This window comes from Pleurodeles waltl, chromosome 8, assembly GCF_031143425.1.
Source record: "Pleurodeles waltl isolate 20211129_DDA chromosome 8, aPleWal1.hap1.20221129, whole genome shotgun sequence".
NCBI classification, from domain to species: domain Eukaryota; kingdom Metazoa; phylum Chordata; class Amphibia; order Caudata; family Salamandridae; genus Pleurodeles; species Pleurodeles waltl.
This window is the reverse complement of record NC_090447.1, coordinates 1,104,783,421-1,104,808,930: the sequence shown is the minus strand read 5'-3', so window position 1 is coordinate 1,104,808,930 and position 25,510 is coordinate 1,104,783,421.

Sequence of the window (25,510 nt, the reverse complement as noted above, 5' to 3'; positions counted from 1 at the left end):
ACCCCCTCCAGAACCAGTGGAGAAAGGCATCACTCACCCTATCCTTGGCAGGATGAAGCACACTGGGCACAAAGCTCCCTCCAGAACCAGTGGAGATATGCATCCACTCAGCCCCTCCTTGCCAGGATGAAGCAGACTGGGCACAAAACCCCCTCCAGAACCAGTGGAGATGCCACCCACTTGAAAGACTGTGGCTTTGCACTCCCCAGGACCAAGCAGTGGGCAAACAACCCACTAGAGAGACTGTGGCTTTGCACTCCCCAGAACCAAGCAGTGGGCAAATGACCCACTTGAGCGACTGTGGCTTTGCACTCCCCAGGACCAAGCAGTGGGCATGGAGCCCCCTCGAGGAGCAGTGGCGTAGTACCATCTTCTGGCTGAGGTGCCTCCCCTTCCCCTTCCACCTGAGGTGCCTGTGTGTTTTTGACCTGATGCCCCTGCAGTGTTCTCTCCGTATTGAGGCAGGAGTCAAGTGTGGACTAGAGAGACTGTGGCTTTGCACTCCCCAGGATCAAGCAGTGGGCAAACCACCCACTTGAGAGACTGTGGCTTTGCACTCCCCAGTACAAAGCAGTGGGAAAACCACCCACTTGAGAGACTGTGGCTTTGCACTCCCCAGGACCAAGCAGTGGGCATGGAGCCCCCTCGAGGAGCAGTGGCGTAGTACCATCTTCCGTCTGAGGTGTCCACCCTTCCCCCTGAGGTGCCTGTGTGTTTTCAATCTGATGCCCCTGCAGTGTTCTCTCCGTATTGAGGCAGGAGTCAAGTGTGGGCTTTGCCCATGATTTTTGGCCCAGTGGGCCATGGACATTTACAAAGGACAGTGTACGGCCTTCTGTACATATTGTAAATAATTGAATATACTGTTTTATGATTCGTAAAGTATATCTGCCTATTTCTAAAATATCACTGATTTAACAAAATGTATTTTGTCCTTGCGTTCTTCCATAGGGTTTGGGGGTGTAAATTTAAAGTTGATGCTTGGCTTTGTCTGTATGGTGTTGTGGGTGAGGGTGGGGGTGTTGCGTGTTGCGTGTGTGTTTCACTATCGTTTTCCTCCCCCCTCCTGTGTGCTAGGTGCATAACTCACTGTGGTCATCGACGCCGCCTCCTGTGATATTCCTCGTGTATGAGGAGGTAGACCAGCATGGGGAGGAACTGCAGCTCGGGTTCCATGGCGTCCTGGTTCTTCTTTGATTGTCGGAAGGTGAGTGGTTTCCCTTCCAAAGACTGTTTCCGCCGTGCTTTTGATGGCATTGGTACCACCCCGGAAAAGCTGGTGGATTGGTGGGTTGTGGGCGGTGACCACTGCGGTGTTTGTTGCTACCGCTGTGGCGATCGGTGTGTTGAAGTGGCTGTATGTGATGGCGGTTTCTGTCGTGGTTGTGATCCCATTTTTCTTACCGTCCGCCTGTTGACAATATTACCACCGCATTATCACCGACTGCCAGGGTTGTAATGAGGTCCAAAGTGTCTTAAGTCTTTTAAAAGCAAACAAAGTCTCTTTTAAGCACAAACTACCTGGTTCTTGTGAAAAATCTCTGCAAAGAACCGCAGAGGAGGAGATGCATGGAAACAAAGGGGTATGCGTTGATTTCTCAGGCCGCACACAGCGATGCATCATTTCGTTTTCACGCAGGGATGGCTGTTGGTCGATTTCCGGTGCTTGGATGTGGATCATCTTCGGGTTGCGGGGTTTTCGGCCGCCCCTGGGACGATGCTTCGATTTCCTGCACTGACAGAATGAAGTCACAGGAGCTGCGTCGGTTCGGTGGACGTTGCGGCAAATTTTCTACAGCATGGCAGGCGCTGCGTCAATCCCTCTCTGGAAGTCGGGCTGTGTCATTCTGGCTGAGCTCTGCGTCGATCCGGTGGGCCGTGCATCGAATTTCCAGTCGCTACGCTGGTGCTGCATCGATCTTCTCAATGTGAAGTCGGGTTGCTTTGTTCTGGTTCGGCGTGCAGTGAAATTTTCACTGTGGTGCAGGCTGTGCGTCGTTTCTGGCACGCTGTGCATTGAATTTCGCCACACAAGGAGACCTTCTTGGAGAGATGAAGTCTTCATGGTCCTGAGACTTCAGGGAACAGGAGGCAAGCTCTATCCAAGCCCAGTGGGATCACTTCTTCACCACAGCCAGAGAGCAGCAAGGCAGGAGGGTAACAGCAAGGCAGAAGTCCTTCAAAGAATGCAGACAGGTGAGTTCTTTGGACAGCCAGGCAGTTCTTCTTGGCAGGATGCAGGTTCTGGTTCAAGTTTCTTCTCCAGGAAGTGTCTGAGTTGGTAGGGGCAGACACCCTGTTTAAATACCCAAGAGTGGCTTAGAAGTGCACAAGGTCCCCTTTCAGTTCAATCCTGTCTGCCATGGTCCCAGTAGGGGGTGTGCCCGTCCTTTGTGTGAGGGCAGGCAACTGACCTTTGACATGCAGGTTTCAGGCCCTCCACCCTCCCAGCCCAGGAAGACCCATTCTAAATACAGATGTATGCAAGTGAGGCTGAGTATTCTGTGTTTGGGGTGTGTCTGAGTGAATGCACAAGGGACCTGTCAACTAAATCCAGCCAGAGTGGATTGTAAGGCACAGAAAGATTTAAGTGCAGAGAAATGCTCACTTTCTGACAGTGGCATTTATAAAATAGTAGTATTAAATCTAACTTCACCAGTCAGCTTGATTTTTTATCACCATTCTGGCCATACTAAATATGACCTTCGTACTCCTTTCAGATCAGCAACTACCACTCAAACAATGGATAGGGGCAGCCCCAATGTTAGCCTATGAAGGGATCAGGCCTCACAGCAGCGTAAAGACAAATTTAGGGGTTTTACACTACCAGGACATGTAAACTACACATGTACATGTCCTGCCTTTTGCCTACACAGCACCCTGTTCTATGGGTTACCTGGGGCATACATTAGGGGTGTCCTATATGTAGCAAAAGACGAGGTTTAGGCTTGGCAAGTACTTTTAAATGCCAAGTCGAATTGGCAGTGAAACTGCAACACCAGCCTTGCAATGGCAGGCCTGAGACAAGGTTAAGGGGCTACTTAAGTGGGTGGCACAATCAGTGCTGCAGGCCGACTAGTAGCATTTAATCTCCAGGCCCTAGGCACATATAGTGCACTCTACTAGGGACTTATAAGTAAATTAAATAGTCCAATTGGGTATGATCCAATGTCACCATGTTTAAAGGGAGAGAGCATATGCACTTTAGCACTGGTTAGCAGTGGTAAAGTGTGCAGAGTCTTAAAACCAGAAAAAACAATGACTACAAAGTAGAGGGAGGCAGTCAAAAACTTAAGTGTGACCACCCTAAGGCTGTCAGGTATAACAAGTACCAAGTACACTCCCCTGGTCAGTCCTGATAATAAAAGCATGACGTCAGAAGGTCAAGAAGCCTATACTCAATGATTTGTGCCAGAGTATGTAGTGTTGAGCCTCATATACAGAGCAGATGAGGTGGAGAATGGAATGTGAGGTAACTGTGTTGAATCAACTGATTCTGTGACACAGAGAAAAATTGTTGCATGCATATTTACATATGTATTTACATGTGCGCTCATGCACGTGGGTATCAGGAAGGTTGTTTATTGAAACTGCACTAATTCATCATGAATATGCAAATTGACGTCTGCTACTCTTCAAGCTAGTAAATGTGTCCATCGTCCTCAGCAATCAGCCATCCTACAATTGTGAACTGATGAAAGATAAAGCTGTTTTGTTTTGCACCATAAAACAGACATACACATTCAAGAAGTATTACTTAGCATTATAGAATGCTTGCACGTTGATGGAATGCCAGTAGTGCAAAATGTGATACAGATGTGCAGTCTGCTGCAGTGTATCTAATGCGATCATGTCCGATAATAGATGAGAAGTAGAAAATGGCAAAAATTGCCATGATGATGTACTGTTAATGCAGTTGTTTAAGGCGTGTTTGACCTTGAGAATGCAACTGAATTGATAGGACTGGGCAGTGATAGTGACAATGACAGAAATCCTCTAGGATGAACCATTTGCCTGGGCATGCAGTGAGTACATTGACATGAGCATATGTTTCATGGGAGCAGACTGTTGGTAACGTGATTTCTACATTAAATTAATCACGCATGTCTCTAGTAAATGTACATGATAGGGATACTTCACCAATGCCTCTTGTGTGACATTTCTAAAAGTGGGATTCTTTTTTAATGATCCAGGCAAACGAACCATTCATTGTAGATACTGTTCTATACTGCAGATAATTCTAACTGTAATGGTGGAAATGTCGTCTTAAAGTTAACTTCTCTCAATCAACATTATGTATTGGCAAGAAACGTGGTGAATGAATGAAAGTTATTACACTGCCTTTCTTCCTGTCTTATAAAGATGTGCATTGCCTGATGCAAATGTTCATCACTTACCTACAGGCACAGGCAATCCTTAAATGTTTTTAATTTTCGTTTGATTACATCCGGCTTTATTTTGTGTGAACCATTATTTCTTTTTAATTCAAGCCATAACTAATTCCCCTGCATTAGAAACAGTATCCCCGTAAAAGTAAAAGTGAGTGGGGGCCTGCTTTTAAGTGATCTGAATTGTGAACGTGTGTCAATCACCACTGTTTCTTTTTTAATTAAACATAGTCAGTATTTTGTGGAGCAGATTATGATATATATAAAATTAAAAAAACATTCTTTTAAACTAACAGCCACTAACACAACATTTATGTCATGCGAAGGCATGAACTAATTTCACTTGGTCCATTCAGAAGAGCATAACTAGTACTAGCGCATTGTAATGCCCCGGGTTCTAGCCAGTTGTGTCCTAATGTTTTTGGCTGGTACATCAATCTGCTTACTTTCTATTATTGGTTCACTTCTGTCCTTAAAGTTCATTGCTATATCTGCCAAAATCCTAAAGGGCATGAGTTTTCCTGCTTAGTTTGTGAACACCATGAAATATTTTTCAGAGTTTATTTCTCAAATTTATGAAACCTATAAATTGTACACAGAAAGTATTGTTATGAGATAGAGAGACACAGAACAGAAGCCTGGAAGGATAGAGAACTTGGGGGCCACAAAAGTCAGAGTTGGCCCTACCTGCTCGGGTCATCTGGTTGCCCAGAGACCAGATAGCTTGAGGATGAGGGCAAAGAGGGGAGGGAACAGAGAAGGAGTACATTTGGTGTACATCCATTCAGTAGTTTTGGAGTTACTAAAGGAAAAATAAATATAGATATCTTGGGATGCATATCCTCCGCAGACCACCTGGGTATCTAAGCACCACACCAAGGCTCTGATTGGCTGGCATCCACCTGAGAGGAAAGTTTATGTACCGGGGAAACGGTCACTGGGGCTGAAATATAGGCTTCAATTTACATGAAGGGGTCAGGCTAGAAGATTCCTGACTCCATGTTTGTCTAAGATATGTACCAAAAGTAAGTATGATGTGCTAGAAGTAGCCTACAAATGATTTTTTTTGCCACATATGACATCCACGAATCCACCACGGGGTCGGCCCACAGTCTCCTTTAAATCTGGGACAGATCTGCAGATCCTGCAGTGAAGTAAAAAATATGTTTATAATCACAGACCAACCCACAGACCCTCTCGGACACCAAATCACAGACCCCCACAGAAAGTCTCCCACCCAACCAAAGATCCACTAACAGACACTCGCACACCCAAACACACACCCAGAGAAACACTCTCACACCCACTCAAAGATGACACAGAATCTCACACACCCACAAACAGACTCCCAAAGAGACTCACACACCTGAACACAGACCCAGAGAGGCACTCACACACCCATTCACAGACCCACACAGACACACATACCCAAAGGCAGACCCAGAGATACACTATAACACCCACTTGCATTACCACACAGATATTGTCACACTTTCTCACATACCCTTACAGACACTCACACATCCACTTACAGACCCACACATCCACTCACAGACTCAGGGAGAAGCTGTCACGCCTTCCCACAGACTCATAAAGACACTCACACCCACTCTCAGAGCAACACAGACACTCACACACCTACTCACAGAACTACGCCGACTCTCATACATCCATTCGGAGACCCTCTCAGACACTCAAACACACTTACAGACCCATACAGTCTCACACCCACTCACACAGACCCACATGGACAGGCTCACACCCACTCAAAGACACACACAGATATTGTCACACCTATTCACAGACCCACACAGACAGTAACACACCCACAGACCCCACAGATACTGTTACAACCACTCACAGACCCACACACACACTCTTAAATCCACTCACACACTCACACAGTCACACACCCACTCACAGCCCCACATAGACACTCTCATACCCACCCACAGACTCACACAAAGATTATCACAGCCACTCCCAGACCCACACAGACACTCTTACATCTACTCACAGAACCAGATGGACACTTTAAGACCCACTCACAGACCCCTATAGACTCTCAGGCACCCACTCCCAGACCCAGAGAGACACTCACACACCCACTCACAATAAGACTATCACACACCTTCCCACAGACCCACACATGCACTGACATACCCACTCAAATACCCATACTGACTCTCACACATGTACTCCCGTGCCCACACAGACATTCACACACCCAGTCACAGACCCATGGAGAGACTGTTACACCCACTCACAGATCCACACAGACACACTCACTGACAGACTCACACAGACACGTTCACACCCAACCACAGACCCACTAACAGACACTCACACACCCACTCACAGACCCACACAGACACTGTCACACCAACTCACACACCCACTAACAGACACTCACAGACTCACAGAGATACTGTCACACCAACTCACAAACCCACACAGACACTCTCCCATCCACTCAACCACCAACATAGGCACTCACAGACCCACTCACAGACCCATTCTGATGTTCACACACTAACTGGCAGACCCACAGAGAAACTGTCACACCCACTCACAGAATCAAAAAGACTCTCACATGCCCACTCACTGAACTAAGCAGACACTGACAAACCCACAAACACACCCATTCACATACTCACACACCCACTCAGGCCCAGACCAGGCATCACAGACACATGCAGATAGTTACACACCCACAGACAGAGCCACACACTCATTGGCACACCCTCTCATACAGTGATAAAACCACTCACACATCCAATGACACATCCTTAAGTGTTGCTGGTGTGCATTGGGTGACTGCTTTTGGTTTGTGAGTATGCAGTGGATCTGTGGATCCAGATGAGTTAAAAAAAATGAATTGAAGTATAAAGAAATGTTTTAATGTTAAAAGTATTGGCTCTGAAAAGAGCCTTGTGTTTATGATGTGCAGAGGTTAACTACACATACAATGGGGTGCAATTTTTCAAGTTCTGGAGGAGCTCCCTGTTGCCTTCCTCTGTGAAATTAACTCCATAATTTCTATGTACATGGTCCATACCAAAGCATAAATTATTGTGACATATGGAGCCCATGTGTGGACTCTGAGGAATGCAGGAACAGTTTTATTCACATGTTTCCTGAATTTGTATATCTGTGAACAGAATTCATTTAAACACATCTATTTCTGCCTTTGGCAAAGGATAAAACATACTAAGGTATTGTGTGTGAAAAGTGTCATTATTTAACAAAGGCAGCAATTGATGCCATTGTAACCTTCTCTGGCCAACCCAAGTAATATCCACATTAGGTAAACCCGGGTCCTTGACAATGCCCCTCTTTCTAACACTCTTGCTGGCCCACACACAAAACTATGACCCATAATCCACGTGCTGAGCATTTTGGAAGGAAGCTGGAGAAGCAGACAGGGGAAGTTGTAGATGAATGAGACAGACCTTAAAATGAAAGGGAGAAGAAAATGGAGGATAGAATCCAAAATTTTAAACATCATTTTTGAATGGATGGTGTAAATATGCTGGTGGCTAAAAGTAGGTAGTGATTTTGAGGTAAAATTAAATTCATGTGTCATTGGCTCTGAAGAAATAACAAACAATTCATGTTTTTGTGATATACTTATAATACCAAACACTCAACCACAGTTAGCATTTGCTCTCAGACAGTGTTGTGAAGTTGTGACCTAGTGCTAACAGAGAATGTTTAAACAAAATTGACCATAATAATTGGTTCTTTCAGTATTTGAAATGCATCCAGTAAAACACTTGAATACACAGTGACACATAAACTAGCACATGGATCAAACACTAATACAGTCACTGACACACCCAGACACACACCAATACATACACACCTACTCACCCACGCAGACACTGACTCACCCAGGCAGACACTGATGCAGACACCGACACAGCCAGGCACACACTCATCCATACATTAACACAGCCATGCAGACACTTGCAGAATATATATATATATATATATATATATATATATATATATATATATATATATATATACATATACATTAAAGGAATCATAAGATAAAGACAGCTCTGTTTTTACTGGTATATTTCTAACAAAAACTGATTTATTTAAACAATTTTTACTTTTTTTGTTGTCTTTTTCAGTGTACCTAAAAAACATGTGTAAAACTCAACAAAAACAACCATAACCAAAAAGCAACAGGCTTTATAACTCAAAAACATGTGGAAGAAAGTTGGATGCTAAATAAAACAGGTATGTTTGTTACTGGCATCCAAATATTTAGCCGCTGATGTGGTTTAGATCCACACAGGCATGTGTCATCTGAGGCAGTGGGTTGTCATATGTCCTAGATTAAGACACGCATAAGGAATACTGATTGTCCCTGTAGTGGAGGGTGCAGGCAAAGTGGCAGAAGATGTGGAAGCTCCAGCAGCAGTACTCATTTCATGGACCATTCTTAAATAAGATCTCTTGTGGATGGTTTTCAAGTGCTTCCACATAGTGCTTGTACCTCAGGAGTAATTTTTGCTGCTACCACAGGATAATTCCTGGCCATAAATGTTGCAATTTACAATCTATGTTGAGGCCTTTTTCTCATTTGAGGGAATCATGAAATATTGCCACACCTCACTTTCTTTACTGGGGAAGGGTTGCAATGATCTTCATCCTCCTAGATCAGCACAGGAGTCTCTGATTCCCTGAAAGGGTTTGAATCAGCCATGGTGTGCAGAAGTACAGTTGTCAACAGGACAAAACCAGGAGGTTTAGGAAAAGCTATCTTCTGTGCATTGTTCAAAATCAAGAAGCACGTTTTGGGTGGAGTTTGTAAAAAAAAAAATGTTTTGGTGCTTATGTGGCAAATCAGAAGGGAAGGTTTGGGTGTGTCATTGCGTGAGTTTGCAGTTCCAGTCTGTAAGTTTTCAGATTTGCGAAAAATATAAATTGAGTGAGTAACTTTAAAATCAAATATACAGTGCGATAATTAAACTCTTAAATGTGTTCACACAGACCTTGTTTATCAAATTGGTGTGCCCCATATATTTAAAACCATTTAAATTTTTTGATTAATCCACTAATCTGAATTCCCAAATTAACTCTGATGATGTGATGAAAATTAGGACCAATAGAGGAGTCCCATCTCTGTTTCAGGACTCGCTGAGGTTCTATGGCTGAGCCACTAGGTATATATATATATAAATATATATATATATATATATATAAACACACACACACATATATACACATACCCTGGAGGAAAGTGATAATAATAGATGCTGTGACGCGTGTTGTACTTGCCACCCCCCAGCGTTTCGGTGCAGAAGAGCAAGCCACATCGAGTGCAGATTCTGTTAATTTTCTGGCCCCGCTGGGATGGACCCAGCAGCGATACCGGCAGTCGCATGAAGATTCACTCGCCGTTGGAGGGCGCCGTAGTGAGACAGCGTGTGACAGCAGGTAAGCAGGTTTTATTTTGATGAAAGCGGAGCCGGGCACCACAGAATTATTTGAAGTGGTGCGCAGTTTACTGTTTTGAACATTGTAAAGACTTGTGTGCCTCTTGAATGTGGAAATGATGGCCAACAAACTTCAGTCCGTATATGATAATTGAAAACAAAGAGCAGAATCAATTTTTTCTAAACCCATGCAAAGTACAAGCAACCAACATAAGAACCAAGAAGTAAATAAGGACCAAGATATTCATCAAATAGTTAAAACATTTGAAAAACTAAAAAAGTGTGAACTTAACAAATGATGGGAATGTGAGTCTCTCACCAGATATTTGAATGCTGAAAGGATCCCTAGAGGACTAAGAATAATGATTTTTACAACATACGACATTCCTGACCTGGAATTATTGCAAGAATGGGCGTCTCATAATGCTAGAAGGTCAATGGAAATGATGAAAATATTATTGAAATATGCCCAAAAGGACAGAGATACAGCATTAGAGCAAATTGAGACATTAAGCATTAAGTCAAAGATTGAATTGTTGTCAGATAAACAAATGGTGGAAACTTTGAATCAAGCTATGGAGAATAGATTACGTACCATGGAAGAAGATATTATAAAAAAAAAAAATCATGGAAATTTATTAGAGACTAGATTGATTATGAGACAGGATGAAGTTATACATTTGCTAGGAAATTTGACTATTGGAGAAGACAAAGATTGAGTGGAGTGCAGGAATATACTAAAATGGGAGAAAGCAACATCACAATGAGTGAAAGTTCTGATACAGATGCAGATGAAATAATAAGAGTGAAATCACATACTACTCCGCAAGAAAAATTTGATTTTTTAAAGCCCGATCGGAGAACCAGTCACAGACCATGGAGAGGAAGAGGCAAGCCAAAAGTAAGAGACAGAGGAAGAAGAGATGAAGTGGCAAAAGAAGGACTTATAGAAGAACAAGAGAAGATGACTCGGAGCAACAAATGATATTAACAGATAACAAAACAGTAATACATTTATCAACGTTAGAATTAGACATAGAGGATGAAAGAAACTTGTCATTAGGTCTATCATTCTGTGAAGTTAACATGTTTGATTATGTGCAAGCCAGAATCAGCCTTTTTGTCTTTATACGGAAATTATAATTGATGAAAATGCATAAATTGAGAGGTGAGAAATTGAAATCAATAGCCACATCTGATGGACAAATAACACAATTTATTAATATAGGACATTGCTCTAATTAATGAATTGTGCGAATTAGAAGAAAATGCATTGGTATCTATTGATGAAACTCAGATCATAAATTGATTAGAGTGTGAGGGGGTGATAGTTGACTAAGAAGGAGGTTCAAGTTTAATACCTAAGTCCAAGACAAATCCAGTATATAGTGGAGATCTTATAGATCAGTTTGCAGAGACAATAACTCAAGAATTGAAGAGATTAAGATGTAAAGAAATTGACAGATTTAAGCATATTGCAATGAGCTATACTAAGACATTGCAGAAATTGAAAAATAACCCACAGATTGTAGTTATAGGTTTGGATAAGGGAGGCAATGTAGTTCTTTGATCAATTGAGGACTGTATGCATGAAGCATGCAAACAACTCAATGATACTGCCTTTTAGAAACGAGTTGACATAAATTATGTCAATAATGTAAAAGTAGAGTTTGATAGAAATTTGTGGTTGTGGAAAGAACACCGATTAATTAATATTGAGGAATTTAACTTTTTAAAGGTGGACCAGCCAAGACTCCCTGTTTTTTATTTGATTCCTAAAATACATAAAAATAAGCAGAAGCCACCTGGTAGACCTATTGTAGCCATACAAGGGACCTTATTTGAGTTCGGATCCCAATATATTGAAATGTTTCTGCAGCCATTAGTAGTAAGTTTACCTTCATATTTAAAAGACACCACAGAATTTTTACAACGGGTGTTTGATTTGAGTTGGGAAACTGATATGCTTCTTATGACACTAGATGTTACTGTCCTGTGTACCAGTATCCCAAATTGTGAGGGGATAAGAGCAGTGGAAAATTGTTTAAGAGCAAGACCAGTTAAGTTTTACAAACATAGCAGAATGTTGATCATGAGGATTGAGTGGTGTCTCAAACATAATATCTTTTTCTTCAATAATGAGATCTTTGAACAAAGTTGCGGGACAGCGATGGGAAGTTACGCAAATCTCTTTATGGGATGGTGGGAGGAACAGGTATTAAATAATCCTCCATTGGATTTATGGAGTGAACATATAGTTATGTGGTTAAGATACATTGATGATATTTTCGTTATATGGAAAGGCAATAAGAAAAGTGCACAATCTTTTATTCAACAGATTAATCTTAGTGATCTAAATTTAACATTTGTAGGTAATATACATACACAAGAAATTGAATTTTTGGATGTTAAGATTACAATAAAAGCAGGCAAATTAGAAACCACAATGTATAGAAAATCTACGACATGCAACAGCATATTGAATGCATCAAGTTTTCACCCCCATCCATTGAAAGAAAATATCCCATTCGGGGAACTGTTGCGAGCCAAAAGAATCTGTAGTACTGAAGAAATCTTTGACGGAGTACAAAGTGAAATAATTGCAAGATTCAAAATGAAAGGCTATTCAGATACAAACCTTGAGGGGTCAAAAAGGAAAGTTAGATTGCAAACTAGAGATTCGCTCCTCTTTAATTCCAAATATAATGCGAGTAAAAAGAACAGTACAGGATCAGGTACTCTAAGATGTACCACAACATATAATACTGCACACACTGGCATGTATTAAAAAGTGATCCTGTGATAGGGATGTTAATACCCAATAAACCCCAATTAACGTACAAGAGAAGTAAATCTATGAGAGATATATTGGTAAAAAGTGATATAAGGGTCTGTGATACGGACGAGGTGTGGTTAAAACAACAAGATGAGTTTTACACGTGCTCTAAATGTAAAGCATGCAAAAATGGTGAGAACATTAAATCCCTAATGGTAGGACAAAAAATATTACACAGAATTAAGGGTCACTACACTTGTAAAAGTGATTTTGTAGTATATGTTTTAAGATGCAGTTGCCCCAAAACGTGTGTTGGAAGTACTAAATTGCAAACTTACAAACGAATTCTGCAACACTTAAGAGCCATACAAAATAATGATGATATTTACCCCGTTGCACGTCACATGCATCAGAAACACAAGGGAATAATTGAAGAAATAAAATACAGTATCATAGATGGGATTACTAAGGACATTAGAGGTGGCAACAGGGAATTCAAATTGAGAATTTTAGAATCAAGATATATAATCAAGTTAGATACCATGCAACCAAATAGATTAAACAGTAATGAAGAATTATCAATACATTTACAATAGGAACATTGGCTCGCAATTTTATCATTTATTGGGGAGCATATGTACTAATCTAAGGAAACAAGCTGGTTGAATGTATTTAAATGTAGGTATTTATATAAAATGAATGGATAATTTATAATAATGAAAGACAATTATTAAATTGTATATGTTGCCAGAGATGGCAGACAGTCATCAAAGTTTGATGTTAGATCCATATCAAATATTATATCCATGATCACTTATAACATATGTTTGGTCAATTAGATTCAGAATGATAATTTTGATGGGTATTGATTCATTCATCCAGTCTTTCAAATTAATTCCATATTTATTTTTGTTTATTTTCATTCTATATTTTTTCCATGTGTGATGGGCATTTATTCATAATGTTAAATTGTATGGGAGTAATTGTACAAATGTATAAATCTGCAATGAAGTAAGCAGCAGTGATTATAGCTAGTCATCATAGTTTAAAATATAGTAAAGGTATAAGTAATATGAATCACGTAGGTAATTATGCCTTGTAGGAATCGAAAGTTTAATATGGCGATGACGCCATTTATTGTTTAACCTTATGACATCGTTATGTACATTTGGTTAAGTCTGACAAAAATGATCGTACATATTAGCAGAAATGTAGAAGTTGATGATTATTTGAAGAATAGTTGATAATTATGTAAGGTGCTCACCGTGTCAAAAATGATTTAGTATTTGGAAGTGATTCGGATTATGTGCACGAGTGCGAGGTATATAAAGAGTTATCAAAATGGCGACCGCAAGGTTGACAAAGGTGGTAGATGCTGAAACGCGTTCCATTGTGAGTCAATAAATTGATTTACAGTAACTGCGGAGTGCTGTATCCTTTGTTGGAACCCTGGCGGAAAATACATATATATATATATTTATATATATACATATATACATATAAAACATTAACGTTGCCAGACATCCGAGGCTGCTAATTCAGTAGCGTTCCAGGCGTGGACCTAGCCATCCACATATTATTGCCAACAATCCTCCTGTTACATGCAGAAAGTTCCCGGACACCAAATGGAGGTCCCAAAAACTTTTATTCACCAATGCTTCCTCGCAGAACAACGCGTTTCAGCCGTAGCCTTGATCACGTAACAATTGAGAGTGTCTCACAAACTATATACCACACCCAGCATACACATAAGGACAAAAATAAAAGAAGGACTATCAGGTCACCCAACTAGCCCACAGTGTGCAAATGTCAGCACCATCTTGGAATGTCTAGAATGGCATATAAGCTGTACCAAAGTTGATCTTACAATTACAAAATTATCCACATTATTTGCTCTCTTTTGCACATAAATTCATTGAATCTCAATATAATCATTCAAATAACTTACATATTGCATATAAAATATTAAATATTACATATTAAATACTGTTAATAACCCAAATGGTCCAGAGCAGTTTTCTACATCCATTACATATATGGTATTAAATATTAAATATTAAATATGAATTATTAATAATGTCCAAAATAGTCCAAAACTATTTTTCGAAAACATAATATGCACCAAATACCATTCGGTTCCTTAAAATATCCACATGAATTACTCTCCATGACCTAATTAATTATGATCATTTGGTTGACATCCATATTAAATATTAAATATTTAAATATTTTAGGTGCTGTAAATATCACTAACACACTCAGGCACACACTGATGAATACAATGACACACTGAGGCACACACTGATTTATACATTGTCATATCAAGGCACACACCAATGCAATGTATAAGCATATACAAGCAAAAATTCACACATTAACATACAAACACCTTTCGTTAAACCATAAAAGGTGGTTGTAATTAGAACTTTTTTTTCTTTTTGTAGTTTTGATTTTTGTGTTCTTAAAAGTTTTTGTTTTTTTGTCTTTGTTATGAATGTGGAGACCTGGAAAATGTAATAATACATGTAAAAACAGGATGCACAGAATTTGTGCACAAGTTTTGAAAAAAACTATTAGCATATGTGGCTTCTTGCTGCATTAGAAAGGCTGGTATTGTCTATTCACCAATAGCCATCACTTTATGAGAGTGCGAGCAGAAAGTGCTAACATTTATCTACTCAGGAGATACTGCCGGGATCATAGTTGGAACTGGATTTGAAGACTGAAAAGTGCTCCTGATGCTAGCTGGGGTGCAGTGGATGTTCAAGGCTGCTGTGCATTCTTCCTCTATGCTCTAGCTAAGTGACAAGGGTTTATAATTTTCAATTGCTTGGGCATTGAGGTAGTGCCATAGGAGCACTTCTTGATGTCCACTGTGATAAGGTCTTCTTGGACAGACTGCATTCTACCATCTGTGCCACTACCACCTTCTCCCCTCACAGAATGGTGAAGAATGTCCATGCTATCAACTCCTTCCTTGCTGGTGGAGGTTCATCTTTGGTTGAAGTGTTCAAGTGCTGCTGGTTTGCCTGTTGATCACTGAAAGGTGCTATAAACAAACACCCAAATAAAAGAAAATATGTTTTAAGTGAATGGGAGAAGTGTGAGATAAAGCAGCATACTCAAAGTGAAAGAATGGGGGGGGGCTTCCTTTGCAAAAGGTGGAAAGTCTTTTTAGCCAACTAAATGTATTTTTCTATGCTGTTTGGGATTTGCAGAGACGTTGCAGCAATATTTCCTAAAAAAATAAGTTTTAGTGCAAAATGACTTACTGTTATGTTGGTTTCTATAGTATATTATTAAATTCCTGACCTCCACAATATATTTTATAAGGTATATATATATATATATATATATATATATTTATATACATATATATGGTTTTACATATTGCCAAAAATTAACCCAACCCCACCGAGGTATCTCAAAACTGGAAGGTGCGAACGGGACAGTCTGCAATGGATTCTCAAACCTTAAAAATATTGAAAAAAATATAGATTTGCTATAATATAATGCAGCCTTGCCAACTGCCACATATGACATCACATGTTATAGTAACAGTTTTGATGCCAAGTTGCCAATCACTGCAAGGATAATGATAATTAAAAAAATTAGGTGTGCAGAAAAGCTACTTTTGCAACTTTTCATGTTGCTCATTCTTGATTAGACTACCTTATTCTATACCCATGCATGCCTTGCCTCCCGAGACTGCTGCCTTCGTATACACATGCACATTTTAGCACCATTTTCGGCACCATGAGATTTGTCGTTTAAGTTGTGCCCACATATAAAGTGAGCAGAGCACGAATGAGCATCCAACAAACCAGCACATTTTGAACTTTACCCATTTTTCCCTCATCTCTGCTCAGCTTAAGAGTCAGTGTTGGCGTCAATGATTGGCCCATGAATACTTGTGACCTCGACACATCACCAGCTCGACACATATTTGTGGAGCACGCTGTTGCACTCCTGATCCAGAGCAGATTGGCACTGGAGAGCTAGATCAAACAACTATAAATTGTGCCCTAAGGTAACTTTAACTTGCACCCTCACCACGCACTGCTAAATACATCACATATTGCAGCATCCGTCATGATGTCTTTGATAACATTATTGAAAATATCAGTATAATATTTGCAGTAAATGATTGAGCATAAAACTGTGCATGGCGAGGACACGTGTTAAAGTTACCTTAGGGCAAGAGTTATAGATGCTTGAGCCTTCCACACTGTGAGTAAAATGTGAACCTAACTATAACCTCCCTGCAACTTTTTTTATGTGAATTATATACATATATATATATATAGAGAGAGAGAGATAACCTAGTGGCAGTCACCATTAGGTAGTTAAAGTTAGGACCATTTTTTCCATAGACAGAGAGTTTTTTGTTTTGCCAATAACTTTGCCACCGCTTGACACATCTTAACAATATTTTGGTCAGTTTTGCTGTTCTCTAGAAAGTTTCTGGGTGATCTGTGAAGGCGGGCCGAAATAAAGAGGGAGTCCCAAAACACTTTTTGTCTATTCTGTGTGTATGTGGATCTTTAATTCTTTATACTCACCTACAGCTCGAACAGCTGAATGGAATTATACCAAATTTGGCACAAAACTAGATTCTTTTCAGCAGATCAGGATTCTTTGGTTTGGTGTAAATCCGTTCAGTAGTTTCTGAGATATTAGAGTTTAAACAAAATAGATATCTGCGGATTCAAATTTGCAGATTCAGATTCTGAAAAGTAAGGACCTAATTGACTGGCCATAAACTGACAGAAAAGCTGCAGCTGCCCTTTTGTTTGTTGCATCCACTCAGGAGTGGAAAGGAAGAGAGAAAAAACACATAAGGGGTCATGATACAGGTATCCTGACCCCATGGACACCTGTAGGGGTCTCCTGGTGTGAAAAATTATTTTCCTTTTCATCTGATTCGCAGATCGATGAGTTTGGGTGCATGCAGGAGTGTTGCGGCGCTGCTTATCTTTACATCTGTGCGTGCGTAAAAAACATAGAAATTCACTTAAAAAACAAAGATTTCAGGGATGTTATAGTTTGCTTCTGAATTTACTCACACAAAACCTTTGAAATTCAGCATCTTTAGTTAGAATTATTCCAAGTACCTATAACTCGCACCCTAAGCTGCTAAACTAATATAAGAACTAAAATGCATGCCTCAGAGTGAAAGGGCATAAGCTGCAGGCCTAGGCTTAGGTAATGTGCCTGTTTAATAGCTAAAATAACCTCAACAACACCTTCTCCATTGTCAGTTCAAAGTGTGGATGACCCTAACAAACACAAAGCATAAACTGCCATTTCTACATATATAACTATAAAATCAGTACTAAAATGTATACAATAAAATGTCTATGTTGACAGGTAAACAGACAAAAAGTGGATAAAACTAACAAAAACTGGTCAATTTAGAAATTTAAAAACATAACAGTCAAAATAGGGCCAAATGTGAACAGCTTATCAATAATCATGGTGCTTTAGAAAATTGCTAATTTTATCAACTTTAATACCATCCAGGAAAGACCCCACTCTGGCAGATGTAATGTAACCAATTAGTTGGCAGGGAAGTTGCACTCCAGTTCTTCCAGGAGTTGTGCTCCAAAGTATTGCATCATGCATTCATGACACAGTTGGGCTGGCGAAAGCTCCATCAGCCCTCCTTTTTGAGAGTTGGCAGCCTTTGCAAAGAAAGAATATCAACAGCAAAATGGCACCAATTAATGCCAAAGTGTTAGGGAATCCCCTGAAAACACTTGGAAAAAAAGAGTGCATGGCTGAAGCTATGATGCCAAATATAGATCAGAAGGTGCTGACAAAACCGGAACCAACAGCCTTAAAGAAATGAGGAATCCCAACAGGGTTTAAGGAGTTGAAAATTCACCCAAATAATACATCAAAATGTTTAGGAAAGTTAGTATTTAAGAAGGACTGTATCTCTGCAGATGACCTGGCCACTTGGAGAGCATAGGTCTTGCAGGCAGACATGAGCACCACATGCTTTTTTAAACAAAAGAGCTTTCAGTCTGCCTAGCTTGTCAACATTTACATTTGAAGTGGCAATATGAGACCATACCTCTGCTACTTGTGTCTGTTGCGTTGGAAGAAAAAGCATATTACCGAAATAGATGCTAATTTGGGAGACCAAAATGACATAGACAATTCTGGCTCGCAATCCACAACACTTCTCTTTGAACAGAACCATATAGCTCCCATTCGCTGGATGAATCAAAGGGACAGGAACGCCCGTCAGAGAACACGCTAAATTTGCTACAGAAGAATTACATGCTCCGTGCAGCGACAAGCTGGTTACAGATAATAGAATGGCTTACAGAAGCCTCACACTTGCTTCCGCCAAGAAATAACTTTTTTATGCTATAGTAACATTTGTATGAGAAGGGTAGCTTCCACATCTCATGAATGTAACTATCCCCTAGCCCTTCATATCTGCCTACAGGAACACGCTTGAATCATGAAGTGTGGAAATAGGCAGATTCATAACCCCAGGAATTAACCAGACAACAGATGGTATCTCTGCCACAGTAAGAGGGTGTAAAAGGCAACTTTCCAACTTTTCAATGTCAAGCATGACATAAGTTGCTTCTTTTTTAACCATTCTTTGTTGCTGTGTTATTAATTTAAATGCGGCAAACAGGTCTTTAGAGCTAACATATTGTCATGGTACGCAGAAACTTTTCAGGAATTGTAACATCCAACCTAACTGCATAATGGACCTTAGTTCGGTTTGTCCATGTAGTAAACACAACATCATTTTGTATAAAGTTGATTTCAGAAGAAATGATGTTGTTGAGGATGTATATGTGGTTGGACAATGTGGCCATTCCATGATCTTCAACAACTAATGCTTTCTGTATGTTTTACTGATTTATTTGTTTTAACTGGGCTGCAGCTTCTATTTGGGAAAGTTTCCAAATTTCATTATAAAGTGCACATGGGAATCATTTTTTTCGCTGTTTTCTGGGGCCCAACAGAAAATCGTGTAGATCTGTGTGTTCTGATTAGAGACTAAGGTGTTCTTTTACAACTGCTAGTGAGAAATATTTCAGCCACTTCTGACATAATTTTCCTATGCTATGTGTGGTGTTAGTATCAGAGTGTTGTGATGATATGTAACGAGGATCAGGTCAGCTCACTCTAAAATCCCCTGTGGAGTTTACAAAATGTGCATGACAACCTTTTGTGTCCGTTAGCCACAATAACCACCCCCTAGGACCTGACAGTGATCTGTAAAATGTTCCTTTCTGGACCCACCCATTAAGCTGTTATTCAGTGATATTTATTATTTTCTGTCATTTATTAAATTTAGCTGGCAAGTGAGTACTGAGAGCATTCATTTCTGTAAATTTTCACCAAGCCTAGACAACTAGTTTGCTCTATAATGTCAATTAGAAAAATAATTTGCAACAAAATAAGGCATGCTCTAAACAAAACTTCCCTGCTCTGTGTTTGCTAACATTTAGGGCCAGATGTAGCAAAACGGCAATTTGCGACTTGCAAATTGCGAGTCCCTGCGACTCGCAATTTGCAAGTCGCAAATTGCTATGCAGTACGGTGTCTCAGACACCGACTGCGACTCGCTATGGGGTCGCAATGACCCACCTCATGAATATTCATGAGGTGGGTCGCAAATTGCGGCCCCATAGCGAGTATAGGCACTCGCTAACATGGAGGCCTGCTGTCGTCAGCAGACCTCCATGTTCGTGACTGCTTGAACAATAAAGCAGTTTTTTTTGTTTTTTAAGTGTAGCCCGTTTTCCTTACAGGAAAACGAGCTGCACTTAAAAAAAAACGAAACCTTTATTTTCGGAATTTTTTCAGGGCAGGGAGTGGTCCCTTGGACCACTCCCTGCCCTGAAAAAATATTTGTGGGTCCAGTCACAAACTGGAAGGGGTCCCATGGGGACCCCTTCCAATTTGCGAGTGGGTTACCATCCACTTGAAGTGGATGGTAACTGCGATGCCATTTTGCGACCGCGTACATCCCACTGCGAGTCGCAAATAGGAAGGGAACACCCCTTCCTATTTGCGAGTCGGAAATGCATTTTGCGAGTCGGTTCCGACTCGCAAAATGCATTTCTGCATCGCAAACAGTTTCCTACATCTGGCCCTATGTTCCCCCAAACACTTTTTAAGTCAATCAACTTTAACCAATATTCATTGCCTTCTATGATAAACTGGGATGCAAACTAATCGGAAGAAATCAATCTGGTATTTGTTAAGAAAATACTTTACAGCTGCAAAGGAGGTAATTTGAAAAATTAAGACTCAGCATTTGTTACATTGTGCCCAGTAACATATGCAAAATGTTCCCTTTTATGTTTCAGAACTCCCCACTGGTGGGGTCGAGCAAAGGTCTCATTATGTATAATTATTAACATCCATCAGGGTGTTTGTTTATGTCTAAATTGATGTCAGTAATGATTGTAACAGAACATATCACCATAATTAGCAGTTGTTTGATAAACAGAATCAAATGTTTATGTATCGCAATCACCAGAAACTACTGACAGTATTGTAATGCCCTTCATTGAAACTTTAAACACATATGGGGGCATATTTATACTCCGTCTGCACCGAATGTGCGACAAAAATTTTGACGCACATTCAGCGCAAAACTTGCCCCATATTTAAACTTTGACGCCCGAGCCCGCAGACGTCAAAATCCAGCCATGTGCGTCATTTTTTGGATGCGGGAACCTGTCTTGCATTAATCATATGCAAGGTAGGCGTTCCCGTCCAAAAAATGACTTAAACGGCCGTGCGTCGTAATTATGCTTCCGGGCAAAAATGCCGCACGGCCGGGAGGCGGAGCCGGAAAATGACGCATAGCCCGATTTGCGTAAAACATTAACGCCTGGGTGAGGGCAGGCGTTAAAATGGGGCAAACACACCTGTATTTAATCAGAACACACAGAAGTAACAGCAGAGCAGGAAAAGGGAGACATGGAGGTGCTTCTCATCCAGCGTGCACGCAGACGCAGAGCCCAGCAACAACAACAGCAGCTACCACAACACCAGCAGGGACCCCAAAGTCAGCGCAGAAGGCAGGGAGAGAATATTCTGCACCAGAACAACCCTTCATGGCCTCAGGGAACATGACATCATCCAGAGGTACAGGTTGAACTGGCAGGCCATTCAGCAGCTGCTGTGCAACATAGAGCCACAGTTGCCACCCACCTTGCTGACACTCCTCATCATCCCAACAGAAACCAAGCTGCTAGCTGTACTTCACATTCCTGCAAGTGGTTCCTTTCAAAGCACTGGCGCAGTGGCTGCCGGAATATCACAGCCATCATTTTCTGCCTTCTTGACCAAAGTACTGGATGCCATCATTGGACTCACACCCGCCACATCTGCTTCCCAAACACACTGCAGAAGCAGCAGGAGACAAAACAGGGGTTTTACCTCATTAGTGACTTCCCACACGTCCTTGGTGCCATCAACTGCACACATGTAAGCCTTGTGCCACCTGCTGCAACTGAACACCTCTACCGCAACAGGAAGCACACACATTCCATCAATGTGCTGGCTATTGTCGATCACCAAGGATTGTTCACGAACATCGTGGCAAAGTATCCTGGGAGTGTCCCTGACTCATTCATCTTCCGTCACTGTACCATCAATCAACACTTCCAGGATGGACGATATGGCAATGGACTACTTGTTGGTAAGTACAGAAACCTACTTATGTACACACTGTACAGCAACCCTCTAGGACACACAACACATACACCACAACAGCAACATGTGGACAGGAACACACTGAGGTCGTGACATCACTAGCCATGTTTCATAGGTCTGCAGTGAACCTGTCACACATCTGAAATTAGTGTACAATCTAATGTTAAGACGTAAATGATCACAACGTATGGAGAGGTTTGGCCAATTGTCACCTTGCAAAATGTAAGCGGCTCACTGATGTTTAAATTAATCCATTGCATAAGTCTAAAGGTATGGGGTGTCCAGGTCCATAGAGGCTATTGTGTTACCACCACTGTCAAAATGAATCTGTGTATGGAACTATCATCTCACCCCCAGTTAAGACACAGGGACACCTGTATCACAAGTCACAATGCTAGGGAGTGCACACTACTGCAAATATCCAAACATACTGCTGACAACCGGTCAGCAGGCAAACACTTGTTCAGCCAAGGAAACAACCCAATGCAGATGGTACATCCCACAAGCCTAGGAAAGAACACAATAATACAAAAGAGTCACAGACAACACAAGACAACTACTGCCATGCAAGCTGATATCAATGAGGCAAGCTACATCAACATGATCCCATTCATTTTCTTTATCAGCTGATCAGGGGTATGGGATCCAGCCATGGATTATGACACCATTTGGCAAACCAAGCACTGCAGCAGAGCGTGCCTACAATGACGCACATAGGAGGACACGCAGAATAATGGATAGGACCTTCGGCATCCTCAAGTCGAGATTCAGGTGCCTCGACATCACTGGTGGCAGCCTCCTATATTCCCCAGAACTGGTCTGTAAGATCATTCTAACATGTGCCAGCCTGCACAACATTTGCATACGAAGGAACATTCCCCTCTTAGAACCAGAGCCACACATGCCTGAAGAGGGGGAAGAGGAGGATGCTGGCCTGCAACATGAGGGGGAACAACAAAACACAGCTGCTGGAGTGCATAGACGCCAACATATTGTGAACAATTTCTTTTAAACCACCTCACCATCACCACTGTATTAACTAATGTAAATAAACACCAATAATAATCACCATGTCATGGTCTGGCTAATCATTTTTGTTCACCTTTATCTCTAACTATCAGAATAATAGTGTAGCCTCATGGAGCATTGCTGATAAACCGATCATGGCACAGGAATTTCCTGAGCAATTGTGATGCATATCATACAACAGTCACATACACACACAATGTAAATGACATATATCCTGTACGTTTCACCTTTGAAGGGCAATAGCGGAGGATCACACCTATTTCACACATACATGTTGGCAACATGGTTCATCGCAGCATATGGCACACAACTAAGACACCAACAGTCACTAAGGGAAAAAATGCCTCATACATGACGCAGTGGATGTGCAATTGCATTGGTAACAGGAATGTATGACCAGACCCTTCACAGCAGTAAGTCGTACAGCACCTATCTTTGCAAGTACTATCTGTGACTAGAATTCCATAGAAGCAGAACATAGACAGCACAAGTGCCACACCTATGACAAGCATTGCGCACATGACATTCCATGTACATGTCAGCCCATTTCCTAACTCCTGACACACCCATGCCCCTGGTCCCAACCCACCTGTCTGAAGAGGTCCCTGGAATGGTAATATGTGTACCCCGATATTCCCTCCTGTACAAACACAGACTAACAATAGTCATCCAGTGTGCAACACCCTTTCCTATGTTATGCCATTGTCATAGTACACCTGACTGCATGGACGTCAGATCAATTAATACACAGGCTTGTAGTTTCTAAGCCCTGTTATCATCTGTAGATTGCTTCCCGTGTGAAAGGTACTGTTGGCCATTTGAACTCGGATCTCACCTACAGGACTTCTGAGAAACTGATGCAGCACACACCTGTGATCACCTCCATGCACACCACCCATTTCAACATGCACTGCCCATGCAGATGATTGGAACAGCATAGAATTTGACATTTAGTCAAATACACTGTTATGCATTGCTAGTATTTAAGCTGTGTGACACAGCCCTTGGGTTTATGTGTCACCTTCAAAAACACAGGACATACACAGTTTTCCTTGTCAACTGGCTTGTTCTTCCTCCAACCATTCTTAGTCAGACCACTGAGTATGTACCTTGTGAAACTGCAGAATCCTGATTGACCCTGCAGCATGTCAGCCTGACTGGCACCTGTCTGTGTGTTACCCTAAAGGTCCCTTGTGGCTACATATGTACCACACTTGCATTACCAAACCTCTCATTCATCAGGGGGTATTTTGTCATGTGCTTCCTCATTGCATACCCAAATACATTGTATAGTATCATCTGCTTTTTAATTGTACCATATTAGTAAAATTGTCTTTGAATACCAACATCATGGCCTATCCCTTGTCTGGGTCTCATGTGTGCATGAACGACAAGGTGTGACAGTGTACCAGGGCCGTATGCAGGGATTGGGTATGGTGCCTCCACCAGAACCAGCTACCTCTGATAATGTGCATGAAAAGTCCTCACATTTTAGGACCCTGACAGTTCACACGCAGAATCATATTGCTCACAACATATTGATGGGCTGTGCGTGGTGAATAGCTGCAAGATTAATCAACACAGAGACTATGATGTTCCGAGATGCAGTCAGAACTTTACAGCCCAACCTGTGTACAAATGTTGTAATGACACCTGCCGGAACATGACTCCTACATATGATCTCACTCAACACACCAAGGTTGCCCTGTTGGCAGTCTCATAACACGTCTGCAGTAACAGAGTGGGACCATCCCCATGTAGGTTCTCATGTCCTCGACTTTACTCACATTGATCTCCAAAGGTAAATCAGTAGATACAGGAATAGGTGCAACTGACTCATGATGAGACCTGAACGTAACTGTGACAACAAACACCCCTAAAAATATACTGGATCAACATTGGACCACACACATGAACCAGACACCTCTGTGCAATTGACCACAGGAAATATGTGGCCATGTGCTGCCTCATCTGCTGGTCCACCACTGCCACTGGAGAGTTGTGGCTCAGTCATATGACCACAACTGTGGCCTGATATAACAGTTGGGGGTCACCTTTGGCTGTCTGTGCCAACAACATGGTACCCACTTAGTCTGTACATGTGCCAGATTCACAGTGGGTTCACCAACAAGTGCCTAGGAAGCAGTTACCAAATTTCT